The sequence below is a fragment of the Marmota flaviventris genome, chromosome 19, assembly GCF_047511675.1.
Source record: "Marmota flaviventris isolate mMarFla1 chromosome 19, mMarFla1.hap1, whole genome shotgun sequence".
Lineage (NCBI taxonomy): Eukaryota > Metazoa > Chordata > Mammalia > Rodentia > Sciuridae > Marmota > Marmota flaviventris.
The window spans coordinates 28585813-28604402 of record NC_092516.1 but is presented as its reverse complement, the minus strand read 5'-3'; the positions used below and the strand labels follow the sequence as shown (position 1 = coordinate 28604402).

The window sequence follows — 18590 nt, the reverse complement described above, 5'->3', positions numbered from 1 at the left end:
ATGGTAGCACTAGGGAGGCTTTGGTGAGAAATACAAAGAAAACCTTCACGCTCTCTTGCAAGTTTCTGCAAGGGCTTCCCAGTTCCCTGCATGGTCTGCTTCACTGCTCAAGTGAGGATTTACCCAGACAAGTGTTCCATAAATGCCTGGTGACCTGGATTCCTTGTCATCTCTAAGATACAAGGGTTAGGACCCTGGGTTCTCAGAAACACAAGCCCTCAGAATTGCAGGAGAGCCAGGAATGGTGGCATGTGCCTGTAATCCCAGCTGCTCAGGAGGCTGAGGCAGGAGGATCACAAGTTCAAAGCCAGCCTCAGCAATTTAGCGAGGCCCTAAGCAACTCAGTAAGACTTTGTCTGTAAATAAAATATTTTTTAAAAGGCTGGGGATGCGGCTCAGTGGTTAAGTGCCTCTGGATTCAATCCCTGATACGAAAAAAAAAAAGAAGAAGAAAGAATTGCAGGAGAGAGACACCGGCCCAGAGCAAGCCACTCCCAGGACAAGACGCAAGGACCTTGTGGGACACTCTGTGACAAATCTGCTGCGACCCTAGCTATCATCTGCCACCCAAGACAGAAAGAGGTGACCCACATCCTGGCCTACATGGCCCCAGTGGTTCTCATGCTGGCTACTGTCACCCCAGGGGAGGCAGCAGCAGGCTGTGTCATTAGCAAAACATGAGCTTCTCTTGGGCCAGGGAGGACCGCTGGGCCGGAGGCAGCTCCAGCAAGGGGCTCCAGCCTCCCCTGCTACCAGGAGTTCATGGCACTGTTGCAAGAAGACCAGGTCCAGACCTTACCAAGGGGCCGGGCCAGGAGACCACTGAACTGGGACCTCAGATGCTGCTCGTTCAACCCCTCCCAGCCCCATGTGCCGTGATGTTAGGCCACTGCTCTACATGGCAGGCTGTGGTCAAGCCAATGTGTGCCACGCACCAGCTCTAGGGCAGCCCTGTGACCTGCTGCTGGAAAGACTCGTTTCAATACTGCAACATGAACACATTAGTTAATAATGAGCTCCCGCTGCCACAGGACAGAGGACTGCCTCCGGGTGTTTATAAAAGCCTCCACACTCATTAATAGCTGACGAGGCTAATCAATAGCAAACCACCATCCAAGCCAGCTTACTGCCTCGATCATACTCTCTTTTGAGGGAGGAAGACAATGTCCTCTAGCGAAAAGATGCTCCTTTCAAGGGCTGGGGTTGTGGCTCAGTGGTAGCGCGCTCGCCTGGCATGCACGAGGCACTTGGTTCGATCCTCAGCACTACATAAATGTAAAATAAAGATATTGTGTCCACCTAAAAATTAAAAAAAAAAAAAAAAAAAAAAAAGATGCTCCTTGCAGCTGCTGGCTTAATGCCCCAACAGAGGGACACTGCCGAGAGAGCGGTTACTTGGCTGAAGCAAGCTGTGGGGACCTGGAAGCCACAGTTCCACTGCACCTGCTGTGGCTTCCAGTTCAAAAAGACACCCACCATATCCCACAGAACACCCGGATGAGGGGCTGGGAGGAAACTCCTACAGACCCCATGTATCAGCCCTTTTCCCACTATTATTACAGTGACAAACTTGAGGCTTGCTAACTTTATAAGAAAAAAGGCTTATTAGCTCTGAACTTCTGGGGATTGAAGGACATGAGGCCAGCAGCAGCTCGGCTCTGGGCAGGACCTCAGGGCAGATGGCAGGAAAGGAGCACACAAGTGAGGAGGAGACCTCATCTCAGACAGGAAGCAGGAGAGAGTTGGGGTCCCACAGACTCTTTGAAGGCACACTCCCAGTTGACCTAGGAGCCCCCTATTAGGATCCATCTTAAAGATGCCACCACCTCCCAACATGGCCACCCAGGGACCAAGCCTCTAATACAGGAACCTTTGGAAAAGAACACCTGAATCCCATCTCCACCACAGCTGCACAGGACAAGGTGAAAGTCCCCTGAGCACTCTCCCACATCCCAGGGACCTCACGCTTAGCCGTATGCACTGTCCAGCAGAGTGGACAGTGGGTCCCTCTGCTGCCTCCAGAAGTGGCTCACTTCAAGCAGCTGCTTTCTTGTCATTCAACGGTCTCAGTGCATCACCTCCAGGACCTCTGTGTGGGAACAGCTGTGGGAATCCCAGCCCTGAATTTCACAGGCCGTCACCCACGGTCTACCCCAAGAGGGCCCAGCAACAAACGAGCACAGAAGCACCCCGTGAGCATGAACGAGCCTGCTGCAGGTGTGCAGGGCTTGGTCAAGATTGTGCAGCTGGGGGCAGAGCCTGTGACCTATAAACCCGATTTAAAAACACTGAGATAGAACTCACAAGCCATAAAACTCACCATTTTAAAATGTGCTATCCAGGGGCTGGGGTTGTGGCTCAGTGGTAGAGCACTTGCCTAGCATGTGTGGGTCACTGGATTCGATTCTTAGCACCACATACAAATATATGAATAAAATAAAAGTCCAACAATGTCTAAAAAAAAATTTTTCAAGTGTGCTATCCAGTGGTTTTCAGCCTATTCACCAATTATGCAACATCAGCAATATCTAACTCCAGAACTAGTTCAGCACCCCAAAAAAGAAACCTCACAGTCATCAGCAGTCACTGCCTGTATGGTCTGGATATGGGGTGTCCCCTAAAAGTTCCTGTTAATGCAGGAACATTCAGAGGTGAAATGACTGGATTGGGAGAGCAGTGACCTTTTCAGTCTATCCTGGTTTGACCAGCTGGCTGGGGGAGACTGTGGGCAGTGGGGCATGGCTGGGCAGGTGGGTCCCTGAGGGTACCCTGGAAGTTTTTTCCCCACAGCTTCTTTCTCTCTCTCCTCTCTGCTTTCTGACTCTGCCACAAGATAAGCGGTTTCCTCCCTGGGTCCTTCCCCCATGAGGTTCGGCCTCACCATGGGCCCAGAGCAGTGGAGTCCATCCTCTATGGACTGAGATCTCTGAAATCATGAGCCACAAATAAACTTTTTCTCCTCTAAGTTGTTCTTGTCAGAATTCTGGTCACAGTGATGAAAAAGCTGATGTAAACATGCCCATTCCTGATTTGTCTTTAACTGATGGACAGAGTGAAAATGAGGGCATGCCCTCCCCTGCCTGCCATGGACATCAGGAAACCAAGCAAATCCACAGGGCCTTGACAGCCAGGTCCCACCTCACCCCAGTGTCCTCCTCAATCACTCCACACCTCCTGGACCGACTCCTCCGTTCATTTTCTTCTAAATAAATGTAAATCGTAATGACAACATATATTAAGTACCTGCTATGATATTCTACTATTTCAGTTCCCCCTTATTACACTCTAAGGGCACGAGGCCCTAGATTTAAATCCCAGCATAAGGAGACCACACACAGACCCCCCAGCCCTCTGAGGTATACAGAAGTCCTTATCACAAAGGTGAAATACCCTGCCCAAGATGGAGACCCACTTTGGCAACTTAGCAAGAGCCTGTCTCAAAATATAAAACAAGAAGGTCTAAGGATGTAGCTCAGTGAAGTGGCCTTGGGTTCAATCTTCAATACTACCAAAAAGAATATTTAAAAACCCTTGCCCAACACAGGAAACTGATGCACGGTGAAGCATGATTCAAACTCAGACCAACCAGCACTGATCTATTCTGTCAATCATTCTTCAAAACCTTTTTAGAACAAGGCAGAGTCAGAGACAGATGCTACCTCCTTCAATGACAGCTGATAGCCTGCCCTACTGTCAGATGACAGTATTGTTTAAAATAAATAATTGCTAGAGAAGGACACGTGAGAGGCTGCTGCGTAGCCAGCGCTCTCGCCTCTCTTAGGTCCAGCGCAGCGCAGGCACTCAATGCTCACATGTGCTGAATACCGAACAAGATATCCCAGACCGGAGCCACTGACCCCTACTCCAGGCTCCATGGTATGGTCCCCACTAAGGGGCAGAAAGGCAAGCCAGACTTTTCTCCTGGCAGAGCAAAATGGCAGGACACTGCCTGTGGGAGGGACTAAGCACTCAGTACCTCCACTTAGGACTCACGCCTCCCACTCAGGCAGAGCATCTCTTGTTATCCCCAGTCCCAGATCCCTAAGCTTTATCTCTGCCTGCTACAATGTGTCCTTCTGCTTCATTCCCTTGCTCCCATCCCTGGAGCTCTGCCCCTGCTGTATTACTCCTGAGCCCTGAGCCGGTGCCTGGATGGGTCCTAGGAAGGGCTCCCTGGGGGCACCACTCCTCCTTCTTTAGAAGGGTCCCTCCACCCGGGCCTGTGCCACCTTCTTTCACCTTGTTGGCCTTGTCCACGCACAGTACAGTCCCAGCACCTTAGAGAGGCTCTGCAAACACTCGCTGAGCACAGGGCTGCTGCCCAGGGCTTCATTCAATAACCCTTCATAAAAGCCCAATAAAAGTGATTCTGCTGCTCAATAGAACTGCTTCTGGAATGTTCTTTGGTTCATTCACAGTAAAAGCCCATGCTCCTCTGCCTCGACTTCTAGGAAGCACTGAGCTGAATTTTGTGCTTGATCACAACGGTCTCCCTTGTCTGTTTCCTGGTACAATTACTTACCTCCCAGGGTCCTTCTCTCAATTATGAGCTCTTGCTGGGTGTGGTGGTGCACGCCTGTGACCCCTCCAGCTGAGGCAGGAGGACTCCAAGTTCAAAGCCAGCCTCAGCAAAAGCAAGGTGTGAGGCCACTCAGTGAGACCCTAAATAAAAAAACAAAACAGGGCTGTGGATGTGGCTCAGTGGCCAAGTGCCCCTGGGTCAATCCCTGGTACCAAAAAAAAAATCAGTTATTAGCTCTTGGTTTCTAGTACTTTTCATGGTTTTTGTTTTTGCAAGGGAGAGCGTGGAACTAAAAATTCAATAAACTTACCACTCAGTGGAGCCATGAAAGAACCTGAGCCTTCTAAGTTGACCCAGCCCTGCCACCAACACACCAAGGGACCCTGGGCACATTACTGTCAGTTGGCCTCAGTCCCATCGCCAACCATCCCCATATGTTATGACCACACGAGACAGAAACCCCCAGCCCAGGACCTGATGTACAGCTGACCCTCGAAGGTTAGCCTGGACTTCTTTGTTTATTTTCTTTCTTTTTTTTTAATATTTATTTTTTAGTTGTAGCTGGGCACAATACCTTTATTTTATTTATTTATTTATTTTTATGCGGTGCCGAGGATCGAACCCAGGACTTGCACATGCTAGGCAAGCACTCCACCACTGAGCCACAACCCCAGTCCCTCTTTGTTTATTTTCATTAGAATTGTATTATATACGCCACTGTGACAGAGGAGAGAAACCACACACCCCATTACCAGGTGGCGAGACACATACCCCATTACCAGGCGACGAGAGAGATTTTAAATCCCATGCAGGGCTAGGGTGCAGCTCAGTGACAGAGCACGTGCCTAGCCTGCCTGAGGCAACAGCAGCACCACAGCCCCCCCAAAAAAATTCTTGAAGCAGGGGTGATCAAAGCAGGCCTTCAAGATCAACTGGGCAGTGGTACCATGGACAGATCTTGGGAAGTGGTAGGGAGGAGTGGAGAGGGAGAACTATGGCCTCGAGGAGGCCAGGGAAGCAGGAAGTGACAGAGGTCTACAAGAGGACCACAGTCATAAAAGAGACCTGAAGGCCCAAAACTGATAGGACTTGATAGTGGCAAGAGACCCAGGATGAAGAGGGAAAAGGACAATGTGTCTTTTGTCCTGGGAGCTTTGGGGACCAGGAAGATGGTGAGGCCACTGTCAGGGACAGAGAACTTGGTGGTGTGGGTTTCAGGTAGATGGGGTGGGGACTTCTGTGGCCACTGGGGTGTGACGTGACCTTTCAGAGTTTGCAATCACACCACAGGAACATTTCTTTTTTGAGGCGCTGGGGATCAAACCCATGCTAATACGCCCTCTGACATGAAGCTACACCCTAGTCCTCAAATCTCATTACACAAGCCACCATATCCCAAAGTCCACGCAGTACTGTGCGGCTTCACAAACATCATAAAGGCTCTGAAAACCTTAAGCAAAACCAACAAACAGCCTTCTTCACAAGACCAAAGACCCAGGAGGCTAAACCCCACAAAGCCTGGATGCACACAGACCCAAGCTGCTCCCAGGGAAAACCCACGGATTGGCCAATACCTTGGCCTATGTACTCAAGACCAAGCTGTGGCTCAGCTTGCAGTGTTGACAACTGACCCCAGATGACCCAGAGTCACTGCACCTGCGCTAGGGCAAGGCGACCAGGAGTTCACATGTACCTGACTAACCCTGCAAACCTTTGTCCAGACCCAGCCTACCCAATACAATGAGGGTGCATGCTGGGGAGATCAAAAAGTCCCAGGATCACGGTGTTCCCCAGACGCTGACACAATCACCAGAAGAGTGATGTGGAGTTGAATTCTGGGAGCGGGGCAGGGTGGGAAGGGCACAGGAAGAGGGCATGAAGATAAAACCGGGGGCGATAAACAAAGTGACTAAACATGACCCATCACTCTCATCCACAAGCCAATCACGTAACTTGTGCACCTGTACACACGTCCCTGCGTCACAACCCGTAGCAAAAGCCAACTGTTTCCATCTCACTTCTCAACCACAGGCTGTGTCCTGAAGAACTCAGGTCTCTGAGAAGAGGCCAGTTTGGACCAGCGTGACCTCTGGTTTACCCCTGAAATGGTTTGGTTTCTGGAGAGCCTGTGCACACCCTCTTAGCTAGGGACAAAAGCTGTACAAAGGGGATCAGAAGGACTCAGCCTTCAGGGCTCTCCAGTTAAAGGACCATCCTTAGACCTGCCCCCAGCTAAGTCACCTGGCACTAAGACGCAAACCACCCAGAAGGAGCAGGCTCCCAAGGTGCTGTGTTTACAGCACACCCCAGCATCAGCGGAGCTGCTGCACGACCAACACCAGAAATGGCCAGCTGGAGCCAGAAGGTCGGGCCACTATATGGCAGGACAATAGATGGCAGCAATGACACGCACATTTCAAAAAGCTGGAAGACAGTATTTTGAAATTTCTTCACAAACATGATACATATTTGAAGAGAGAAATATAAACCGCCTCTACTCCCAGCAACTTGGTAGGCTGAGGCAGGAGGATCACAAGTTCAAAGTTGGCCTCTGCAACTTAGCAAGAGACTGTCCCAAATTTAAAATTAAAAAAAAAAAGGGGGGGGGGGGGGCCAGGGAACATAGCTCAATGGTAAAGAGCCCCTATACCAAGGGAAAACAAAAAACAAGGAGAGAGAGAGATTTAACCTGGTGGGAAGGGCACAGGAAGAGGCCAAGAAGATAAAGCCAGGGGAGATAAACAAAATGACTAAACATGAGCCATCACTCTCTTAAACATTACACCATGTATATGTGTATTGAATTACCTCATTATATGTACAATTTGTATGTCTTCATGTCTCAGTTAAAAAATAAATTTAAATATTTTTTTTTAAGATTTTTTTTTTTTTAAAGAGAGAGTGGGAGAGAGAGAGAGAGAGAGAGAGAGAGAGAGAGAGAGAATTTTTTAATTTTTATTTTTTAGTTCTCGGCGGACACAACATCTTTGTTTGTATGTGGTGCTGAGGATCGAACCCGGGCCGCAAGCACGCCAGGCGAGCACGCTACCGCTTGAGCCACATCCCCAGCCCCATAAATATTTTTTAAAAAGAAAAAACAAAGGCAAAAGAATTTGCCTGCAATGGGCCCAACCAACAGGGGCCACCAGCCTGCAAAGAATCCTGGCTTGCCACAGGGACGACCCCACCTTCACAAGCACACATGTGCACATGAACTTGGGGATGGGTCTGGAGAGGAAGAACACTTTTAAGATGCAGAGCTCTAAAAATACCCAAATGACTTACTTCACCCCGAGAAGGCACGAGGCAGTAGGAAAGCCTGACTTCCCAGTGTGAGAAGACTGCCCTGAACTTGTCACACTAGTGACCTTTGAAGAGTCTTTCTGTTATTTTGCACGGCTCCTAAGACCCTCGCCAGCAGTGCCACTGCGTACTCTCAGACTCCTGCAACTGATCTCAGAGGTGGTGTGCCGCTGTGACTCGGGGGCCCAAGGACCCCCCAAGACCTGACAAACGGCACCTCTTCCACAGAGCCTGGCGTGACCCCCACAAAGGCAGCTCAGCACATGGCAGGCTCAGCAGCAGCAAACGCCTTCCCGTCCCTCAGGATGAACTAGCACACCCTGCCAGGCTTGTCTAGTTCTGGGTTTGCTTCCCTCCCTCCCAGCGTCCTCAAGGGCCTGAACCGTGGCACCCACATCCACACTGACACCCTGAGGGCCGGACAGGCGCTGTGGGGTGCCACTGCACAGGGACCTGACCCTGCCAAGTACAGGGAGAATCATCTGCCCACACAGCAACCTCTGAGCTGCCCTGGGATGCAGACAACACAGGGACTCCTTCACCAACCTGACTGATGAAGAAACCAAGGCTTGGCATGGCCAGCGGCCTTGACGGGTACATGAATTACCCTGGCCCCACGCTGCTCCCCTACTTGCCTAGCAAGTCTAAATTTCTGTCAAATGACAGGTAACAGAACTACACAGAAAACAAATTTTGTTCTCTAGTCTGTAAAAATAAAAGAACTAGCATATTCTGTTTCTCTAGAAGACACTCATTCATTTATGTTTCTCGTACTGTAAGAAAATACCCAGGGAGACGTGAGACAGCATAAACCACTTATGTTTTGTGGAACTGAGAGTGACAGGCATCATGTTATTAAGCAATTTTGTTATTAAGAGATTTCTCCTCTGGAAAAAAATAACCTAGTCAGAAAAGGAACAAGTGCAAAAGGAAAGAGTCTTTGGAAGCAGCCTGCCCCCAGGAAGCCTAGCCTTCACCCTTTCGGCCTTGAGCCAGTGAGCCAGCCTCTGGGATGGCCTCACCGGCACTGGAGGGGACAGAGGAGCACAGACACACTGGGCTCAGCTGAAGAACTTACAATTCTGATGTATGTTTGTGCACATGTGTGCACATGCACACAAACAACACACACTTGGTGCGTTCTCAGGCGTGATTTTCCCTGACACACAAATATCTCTGCTGTCAGCAGCCTGACAGGCAACAGACACCCCTGTGGCTGTATAAACTCCTATTCAAAGCCTGGCTTTGCAAGTGGCCTTGAAATTCTGAATTTAAAAATGCTGAGTCCTTGGAGATGGGAACACAACAAGCCATTTTGGGAGGGACTTTGGCACTATCTAGTGACATTTATCGTTACCACATTTACTCTGATGCACGCATTCCTATGTTATTTTTCGCCCTGGCAATTATCACCATTTGCCTAATCATACATGGTTTCTTCCCCTCACCCCAGAAGGACAGATCTATGAGAAATCCGTCTCTTGTTCACTGCAGTATCCTGAAGCCTCTAACAGTGCCCAGTACAATATGTTACATAAATACATTCTAAGCATGTGCAGATATATGTGTGTGTGCTCAGTGCTCTTCCTAAGCACAAGGAAGGCCTCTTTGGAACCATGAAAGACCCTGTAACTACAGGAGCTTCCACCAGAAGAAAAAGTTTCTTTTTTTTTTTTTTTAGAGAGAATTTTTTTAATATTTATTTAATTATTTTTAGTTTTCGGCAGATACAACATGTTTTTTTGTATGTGGTGCTGAGGATCGAACCCGGGCTGCACGCATGCCAGGCGAGCGCGTTACCGCTTGAGCCACATCCCCAGCCCAAGAAAAAGTTTCTTAAGAGTTAAATTCCTTGTAACTTGAAATGTTCCCTGGGTTTAACGAGCAGATGTTCTAGACTTGTCAAGCAGCTCCTGTTTCAAATATTTTATCTCCTAAGTATATACAGACTTACCTAACCCGGATCCTGATTTTCAAGAGGTTAAGGGAGCATCAACCTGGAGCCAAGAGCAGGTCCTAAAATTTCAGGTTTGTCAGGCAACAGACACCCCTGTGGCTGTTTATAAACTCTTATTCACCTGACTTACTCACACAGGTTGCAGTCAATCCAGTGATTTCCAGGGTGCCAAGTACATCTCTGGGATTTGTTTCATTCCAAACCTACCCATTATTATTATGATTATTATTAGGTACTGGTGATTGAACCACGGGTGTTTTACACTGAGCTACATCTCAGTCCTTTTATTTTTTATTTCGAGATAGGGTTTTGCTAACTTGCTAACGCTGGCCTCAAACTTGCAATCCTCCTGCCTCAGCCTCCTGAGTTGCTGGGATTACAGGTATGCTCCACTGCATCTGGCTCCTACCTATTATTTTTTTCAAGTACTATGGGTGAGAGAGGGTAGGGATATAGCTCAGTTGGTAGAGTGCTTGCCTCACATGCACAAGGCCCTCGGTTCAATGCCCAGCATCACATTATTTAAAAAAAAAAAAAAAAATCAAGTACTATGAATGAAGAATTTTGGAGTTTAGACCACTTAACACCACAACTGGAAACTAATATTCCATACTCTCAAATGTGGGCCTGTTTTCTGGCCACTTTTGACAATAATTAAGCTATCTGTTTAATGAAACTATTTCCCACAAAAGAGGGTACAAAAGTCAAGAACCATTCTCTCAAAAGGAAAATAAGAACTCCTTAGAGGAAAGTGGACCCCTCTGGATGCTCTGATTTGCTAACCTGGCCTTCTGGACTGTTTCTCCACCACCACTCTATGACCACAGGGTTTGTATGTAGCTAATGACCCAACGCCTTCTCCACAAACAGGCCAAAGGAATTACAGCACTATATGGTGAGGACACCAGATCCCAGGGCTTAGATAGCTGCTCCACTTACAAAGAACATTACAGTTCTCAATACCACTCTCTGGAACCCGTCTTGATCCCAAAACCTCAACCCTGTGGGGGCAGCAGCCTGTGCCAGAAGAAGCTCAATCAAGTTCGGTAACCCGTCAAGGGGGCCACGTCTCAAACCCAGGACCACCCAGGCCAGAAAGGTCTCCCTTTTGTGCTTGTGTTTCCTCTTCTCTAGCTTGGCCAGGCTCAGGAAGAGGGCTGCAGCTTTATGGGTCCAAGACAAGAAGCAGTCGCCTTCCATGAAAGGGCCCCAAACTGCTCAGGACTGGTCATTAGCTCACACAACGGTGACTCGCCTTCAGAAATGAAAAGCCAAAGGTCGAGGTCGGTGCCTGAAAGCCCCCACCCGCGGCCGCTCAACAGACCTCGACCTCTGATCCACACTGCTGCTCCCGCGAGTTACGGGTGTCAGGGCTCCCGGCAGGGCCGGGCAAAGGTGTGTCGCAGTGGCCGCCGGGCAGGTGCCCGGGACGGTACTGTCCCAGGGATGCTCGGCGGGCGCTGCCCAGGCGCCCCGCACCGTGGCCACCTGATGCTGCAGGTCTGATTAGTAGCCCATCCACGCTCGCCAAGCGCCTCGCACGTGAAGGACCGCAGAGCCCGCTGCCTCCCGAGCCCCGCCGTACAGAAGGGGAAACTGAGGCTTGGAGAGGGAACGCGGCTCAGCCCGAGGGCAGCGCGGGACTGACTGGAGCGCGAGTCCGCAGACGCTAAGACCCGAGCCTCGGCCGACAGCCAGGGCGCTCTCGGCCCGGGCTGTGGAAGCCGCGGCGAGAGGTCAGCCAGAGGGGAAGGGTCAGCCGGGAGAGGGCCGAGGTGGGAGCCGCGCCTTCTGCGCGAGCGTCGGGCGAAAAGCGCCACGACCCGATTCGCGAGTCCACCCAGCGCCGAGGGCCGGGCGGCCTCAGCGGGCAGAGGTGTCCGGCAACCCGGAACCCCCGAGGCCCGGACCTCGCCCACCCCACGCCCGCAACACAGTGCACTCACCGCGGGCGGCCCGGCAGCTCTCCCCCGCACCGGGGCAGGACGCAGGCCGCACCACTGAGACGCTACCACCGCCCGTGCAGCCGTGGGGGTGGGGGCGTGGCCGCCGCGGCCGAGGCTCCGCTCAATAGAGCGGCTCGCGCGCTGCCGAGGAGGATCCTCCTCCCACTTCCCCCCCTGCGCGTCTGAGCTCTTGGTAGGGCCCAGACTAGCTACGCCCCCGGGCCTCGACCGGCGGCCCCGCCCCCGAGCCAGGCACACAGTTCCGGGGCGGACGGCAGTAGCCGTGGCTTCCCGCGCTTGACCCTGTCGTGCCCCCGGCCTGCGGTCCACCCTTTCGTGGGTCGCTGCGGGGCGGTGGCTGAGCGCCGCTTTCTGTGGCCTCCTGCTGCGGGCCGCCGCTCACTGTGATCGCGGTATCTCCTCTTCCACGGCGCTCAGTTTCCTCACCTGAAAATGGCGAGGCTGCGAGAACCGCGGGTGCGGGTGCCTCAAGCCTGACCGCGCAGGGCTGGGATTTGAATGCTGTCCGGCCTGGGGGCGGGGATTGGCGGGACCCTAGGCGAGGGCTGAATCCCAGCGGCGGGGAGGGCGCAGACAGTTCGGAGTCTGTCTGGTTTTGTTGGGAGTGAGAAGCCCCCTGTGCCTGGTTCCCACCCTGGGGGCAGCGTTGTACAAGTTCCTTTAGGATTTAGCTAAGGCAGATTCGAACCCAGGACCACGCACACCAATTCAGGGCTCTAGAAATGTGAGCCACTGCGTCTGTTAGGGTTATTTTTCAAAGCGTCTTCTGTGAATTCCTTTTGGAACAGTGAGAAACTCTTCTCTCAGAACCTGTTCTCCATTTTTAAAAACCAGGACAACCAAATACTGTGAAAATGGGCTGGGGATATAGCTCAGTTGGTAGAGTGCTTGTATCGCATGCACAAGCCCCTGGGTTCAAGCCCCAGCACCAAAAAAAAAAAAAAAAAAAAAATTGTGAAAATGATTAAGTTCTGTATAAAGAGGGGTTTATTACCACAGTAATAACCAATATTGGGCTTGCTGTGTCCAGAAACCAGGTTGATCCACCCCCACTGAGACTCTCCCTCCAACAGGTTTGGTGAATGCAATAACCTTCAGGGTGGGGCACACCACAGCCAACTAAGGGACAGAACAGTGAGCTCCTCTGCTTCCTACACTAGGCCCTGGAGAGAGCTGCTGGAGAAGCCCACCCTCCAGATATTTGATACTGTGTTCCACCTTTTTAGCACCTTGTTGGACATCTTCCCTGAATGACCAACTAGTTCTTTTTTAAAAAAGAGAGAGTCCAGAGAGAGAGAATTTTTAATATTTATTTTTTAGTTTTCGGCGGACACAACATCTTTGTATGTGGTGCTGAGGATCGAACCTGGGCCGCACGCTTGCGGGCTACCACTTGAGCCACATCCCCCGCCCGACCAACTGGTTCTTTAAACTTTGATTCCTTGCCCATGCCTCTGTGAATCCACAACTCCTAAAGACAGGGGTCTCTTCTTTCTGCAGAGAACAACATCACTGAGGAAATATCAGGAAACATGCATTTTACCTCTTTTGCTTTTTCCCCATGAATCAGTAATTGAATCCTGTGGATCCTACCCCCAGGATCGCCTCACCCCTCTGGTGCAGGCCTACCTGGGTCACCTTTCACCTGGATGATCTCAGCAGCTCCTGACTCTCTCCAGTTTCTCCTGCACTCCCTGGCCAGGGACGCTTCTTTTCCTGCCTTGCTCACTGCCCTGCCTTCCTGTCCCTCCCTAACACTCCCTCCCCAAAAGCACACTATCACTAGGAAGCTGGGGGAAAAACAGATAGGTTGAATACACACCTCACCTTTTACACTCAAAAATTTTGGATGGATTAAATACTTGAATGGTTTTCTTTAAAGGAGAAAGAAAAAACAATCTCAAAAGTCCATGGAGAAATTTGTGTCCATATCTCCAAAGAGGCTTTATACAAGCCCTAGGAGTCATAAATGAAAAAGATTGGGAAATCTGCCTTACATAAAAATAAAAACCATGTGTGCCCAAAGACTGACAAAGTCAAAGGAGAGTCAAATAAAGAGAGAGCAGAGGCACACACTTGGAATCTGAGTGACTCCGGAGCCTGAGGCAAGAGGATCAAAAGTTCCAGTCCAGGGCTGGGGTTGTGGCTCAGCAGTGGAGCGCTTGCCTAGCATGTGTGAGGCACTGGTTTCCATCCTCAGCGCCACATAAAAAATAAATAAAATAAAGGTATTGCATCTATCTACAACTAAAAATTAAAAAAATTCCAGTTCAGCCTCAACAACTTAGTAAGACACTATCTCAAAATGAAAGATTAAAACTTGGCTGAGCCAGCATGGTGGTGCACACCTATAATCTCAGCAGCTCGTGAGGCTGAGGCAGGAGGATCTCAAGTTCAAAGTCAGCCTCAGCAACTTAGGCCCTCAGCAACTCAGCGAGACCCTGTCACTAAATAAAATACAAAAAGGGCTGGGGGTATAGGTCTCATTGGTTAAGTGCCCTGTGTTCAATCTCTGGTACAAAAAAAAAAGAAAGAAACAAACAAATGAACAAAACTTGGCTGAGCTAATATTTTTCACCTATGACTATGATCAGATCCAAGTTTAATCATACCCAGTTGGTGGAGCTGTGTGGCAACAGGCCTGCTATTGACTGTGTTTATGTCCATACATGAATATCATCCAACTGTAAAAAAGACAAGGAGGCTAATATAAAATCATCTCAGAGATAAAATTGATAAAAGATCTAGATCCAGGCATGATGGTGCACGCCTGTAATCCCAGCAGCTCAGGAGGCTGAAGTAGGAGGATCGAGAGTTCAAAGTCAACCTCAGCAACTTAGGCTCCAAGCAACTTACCAAAACCATGTCTCAAAATAAAATAGATAGGGCGGGGGTTGTGGCTCAGTGGTAGAGTGCTTGCCTAGTGCGAGCAAGGCCCCGGGTTCAATCCTCAGCACCAGAAAAAATAAAAAAATAAAGGTATTGACAACTACAACTAAAAAATATTTTTTTAAATTTTATTTATTTATTTTTTTTTGAGAGAGAGAGAATTTTTTTTAATATTTATTTTTTAGTTTTTGGCGGACACAACATCTTTGTTTGTATGTGGTGCTGAGGATCGAACCCGGGCCGCACACATGCCAGGCGAGCGCGCTACTGCTTGAGCCACATCCCCAGCCCTAAAAAATATTTTAAAAAAATAAAATAAAAATAGATAAATAAAAAGGGCTGGGGATGTGGCTCAGTGGGTAAGTGCCCCTGGGTTCAATCCCTGGTACCAAAAAAGCAAAAGTTCAGAACAGTCAATAGAGAAAGCTACTCTAGTGTTTTTTCAGGCAATAGTGGTCAGATGTAGAGGAAGAATGTAAATTGTGTCTATTTATTTGCCTGTGTATGCGTAAAATGTCTGGAAATTAATAATAAAAAAAAAAAAGTGAAAAGGGCTGGGGATGTGGCTCAAGCAGTAGCGCGCTCGTCTGGCATGCGTGCGGCCCGGGTTCGATTCTCAGCACCATATACAAACAAAGATGTTGTGTCCGCCGCCGAGAACTAAAAAATAAATTTCAAAATTCTCTCTCTCTCTCTTAAAAAAAAAAAAAAAGAGTGGAAAGTAGATTATCCCCAGAGAACTGGGAGAACAGAGATTAGGGTGAAGAAACTTCACTGGATACTCTTCATATCTTTCAAATTGTGCACTTTATAAATGTTCTACTTAGGGCTGGGAATGTGGCTCAAGCGGTAGCGTGCTCGCCTGGCATGCGTGCGGCCCGGGTTCAATCCTCAGCACCACATACAAACAAAGATGTTGTGTCCGCCGAAAAACTAAAAATAAATAAATAAATTCTCTCTCTCTCTCTCTAAAAAAAAAATAAAAATAAATGTTCTACTTATTGTAAGTCAGATACACATGAATTTTTTTTTTAAACTGCTGGGAATGGGATCGAATCTAGAGCCTTGCTCACACCAGGCAAGTACTGCATCACTGAGCTATATCCCAGCTTTATAAATTCCTTTTTTTTTTTTTTTTTTGTAGTTGTAGATGGACACAATTCCTTTATTTTATTTGTTTATTTAAAAAAAATATTTATTCTTAAGTTTTAGGTGGACACAATATCTTTATTTTACATTTATGTGGTGCTGAGGATCGAACCCAGTGCCTCATGCATGCTAGGCAAGCGCTGTACCTCTGAGCCACAACCCCATCCCCTATTTGTTTATTTTTATGTGGTGCTGAGGATAGAACCCTGTGCCACACGAGTGCTAGGCAAGCGCTCTGCAGCTGAGCTACAGCCCCAGCCCATATAAATTATTTTTAAATATCCCAACAACCTTGACATCAGCCTAAGAACCAATTCTTTTACTGGCTCCCAATACCTAAACCCACAGTGACTGTAAAATATATGTTTCTTAAGTCAAAATTATACCTATGGGAGTTCTGGACAACTGTTTCCTGCCAGTTCTTTGGTTCCCCTTCCTTACCCCTCCTTTTTGCCACCTAGGCAGTGTAACTTTTTTTTTTTTATACTGGGGATTGAGCCCAGGGGTGCTTAACCACTGAACCACATCCTCACCCCTTTTTTTGTATTTTATCTAGAGACCAGGGTCTCACAGAGTTGCTTAAGGCCTCACTAAGTTGCTGAGGCTAGCTTTGAACTTGAGATCCTCCTGCCTCAGCCTCCCAAACTGCTGAGATTACAGGCATGCGCCATTGTGCCCAGTCAGGCAAGAGAACTTCTTACCCTGTTTTGAACTCTCTTCTGGTCCTTATTTTCAAGCTGATAAATCAGTGTTTTCAGGCTTGATGTTTTAGATGTTACCTCTTGAGTCCTGCTAATGATGAGTTAGGCCAGTTAACCCTCGGCTCCTCCTTCACCCACAGCTTTCAGCATAATTGTTTATGTACCTAATTTAGTTTCTCTGTAGGTCATCTTGATAACTGAAGCAGTAGCCTTAGATCTTTCCTTTCTGATCCATAAATCCTTGGCAGTGTCTCTCAATTCATTGCTGCATCCTTGCTTTGTCCTTCTCTTGGCCCTGCCCCCACCTCTGCTTCCAACTTGAACTCTCGCATTTTCACGATTGAACTTGATGAGGTTTGCATTCTAAATGTTTTCTTTCCCTGGTTTGTAGCTAGGGCCTAGAAGTCAAGTCAACAAGCAATGTTGACATTGGTATCATGCTGGACTCGGTGCATACAGAAGAACCAGCCACCCCCAGAACCACAACGTTCTTCCGGTGCAGCCCTGCTCTTTTGGGGGGTGGGGGCTCGCTCTTTAGGGTACTGTTTAAAATAAATGAATCTTCAAGTTATCCATGGATCAGGTGTCAGTAAGCTTTTTCTAGAGACCTGTTCCAAGGCTCTTGGACAACTCTCTGCTCCTATGCAGGTTGCCTGCTGAATTCAAGTTTCTCGTGGTAGGTGCATTATGGAAGCTTGTGGAATGAATAGATCCTAAGCCCGGGGTGCAAGGACATTCGAAATCTGGTGCCACCCTGTCTTTCCGGCTTGATCAGCTAACTTTTCATCAACAATCTCTGCATTCCACCAAAGCGGGGCAGATCCTTGTAAATGCTGTGTTCTGTTACCCCTAGTCAGCTGGAGTGTGGTTCTTTTCCATGTTCACATCTGCATCTCCTGCCCATGCTCCCACCTCTGGAAAGCCACTCAGATCTCTTGGCCGGAAGTAATGGCTCCCACGGGACTGTCTGGCCCTCTGAGTATGTCCAGCCCAGAATATTTCCTCCATTAAATTGTTTCCAGAGCATTGGAATCCCAGCAGCCACCTCCTCTTTACACCTCCCCACTCAGAGTCCCAGCAAATGCAAGTCGCCGGAAGCAGGTGCCAGGTGAAGGCACAGAAGATTCTGGAAAAATAGGCTGGATCTCAGGAGCTTAGGCTTGAGTGAAAAGAACCAAAGGGGCAGGGACCCCTCCCCCCCAGGCAGGAGGGGCTGGAGTTACAGAGTCTAGGCCTGGATGAAAGCCCAGCTGGGGGACTGGACATTGGCCACAGCTGGGCATAAGGTGAGTGACTGCAAGACAAGGACTTTGTAGCTTGTCCAGGGCTCTGTGTGTTTGCATGTTCCTTGGGCTGTCTCCACAGAACACAATGACAGAGAGGCTTGACCCAGAGTAGGTGCACATGTGGCCATGCATGGATGACTGGCTGGACAAAATGTGATGGTAGGAGTGGCACTGCCGGCCACCAGGGTGGAGATTTTTTTCTGCTGCAAGTGGTACCCCGCCGCTCCCACTCTCCTAAATGTGAACCTGAAAACTCAGGGGCCTACAGCAGTGACAAAGTTTCAGGGACTGAGCAGCCAGAGGATAGAACCCAGGGCCTTGCTCCTGCTAGGCAGGTGCTGTACCACTGAGCCATATCCCCAGGCCCTTCTATAAAATTTTGAGACAGGATCTTGCTAAGTTGCCCAGGCTGGCCTTGAGGTTAGGATTACAGGTGTGCACCACCGTGCCCAGCCAGGGGGAGGAGCATCCCACAAAGCCAGCTTACCTGTATCGGTAGCTTATAATCACCACGATCCCTCAAAGCTTTTCCTTATTCTATAAAACCAAATATTTACTGAGTTCTTAGGATGTGCTTCTGTTTATGGGGGGTGGGACACTGATGACCATCTATTCAACACCCACTAGATCCCAAGTACTGTGCTAAACCCTGTTACTGCACATCTCTTGTAAGTTGATACATAGCATCCCATTTGACAGATGAGTGCGTAAAGGCTCAGACAGGTGATGGTGCCCAACTGGTGGGTGTTTACACGGTTACCATTTCTCCCAGCACATCCAACCTTTCCTACTTCGCTGTGTCCTTGGTGAGACTGT

The 18590-nt window shown here is 49.1% G+C and overlaps 1 protein-coding gene across 1 annotated transcript in view; it reads right to left on the bottom strand.

The window, feature by feature from the left end:
- The window catches only part of Por (cytochrome p450 oxidoreductase), a 46977-nt gene extending 35199 nt beyond the window's left edge, over positions 1-11778 (bottom strand). The window contains exons 1-2 of the mRNA XM_027952861.2: positions 11729-11778; positions 4523-4662 (exon numbers count right to left, since the gene is read on the bottom strand). The gene's annotated coding sequence lies outside the window, so the exon portion shown is untranslated. The remainder of the gene's footprint in view (positions 1-4522; positions 4663-11728) is intronic.
- Between the last annotated feature and the right edge of the window lie 6812 nt (positions 11779-18590).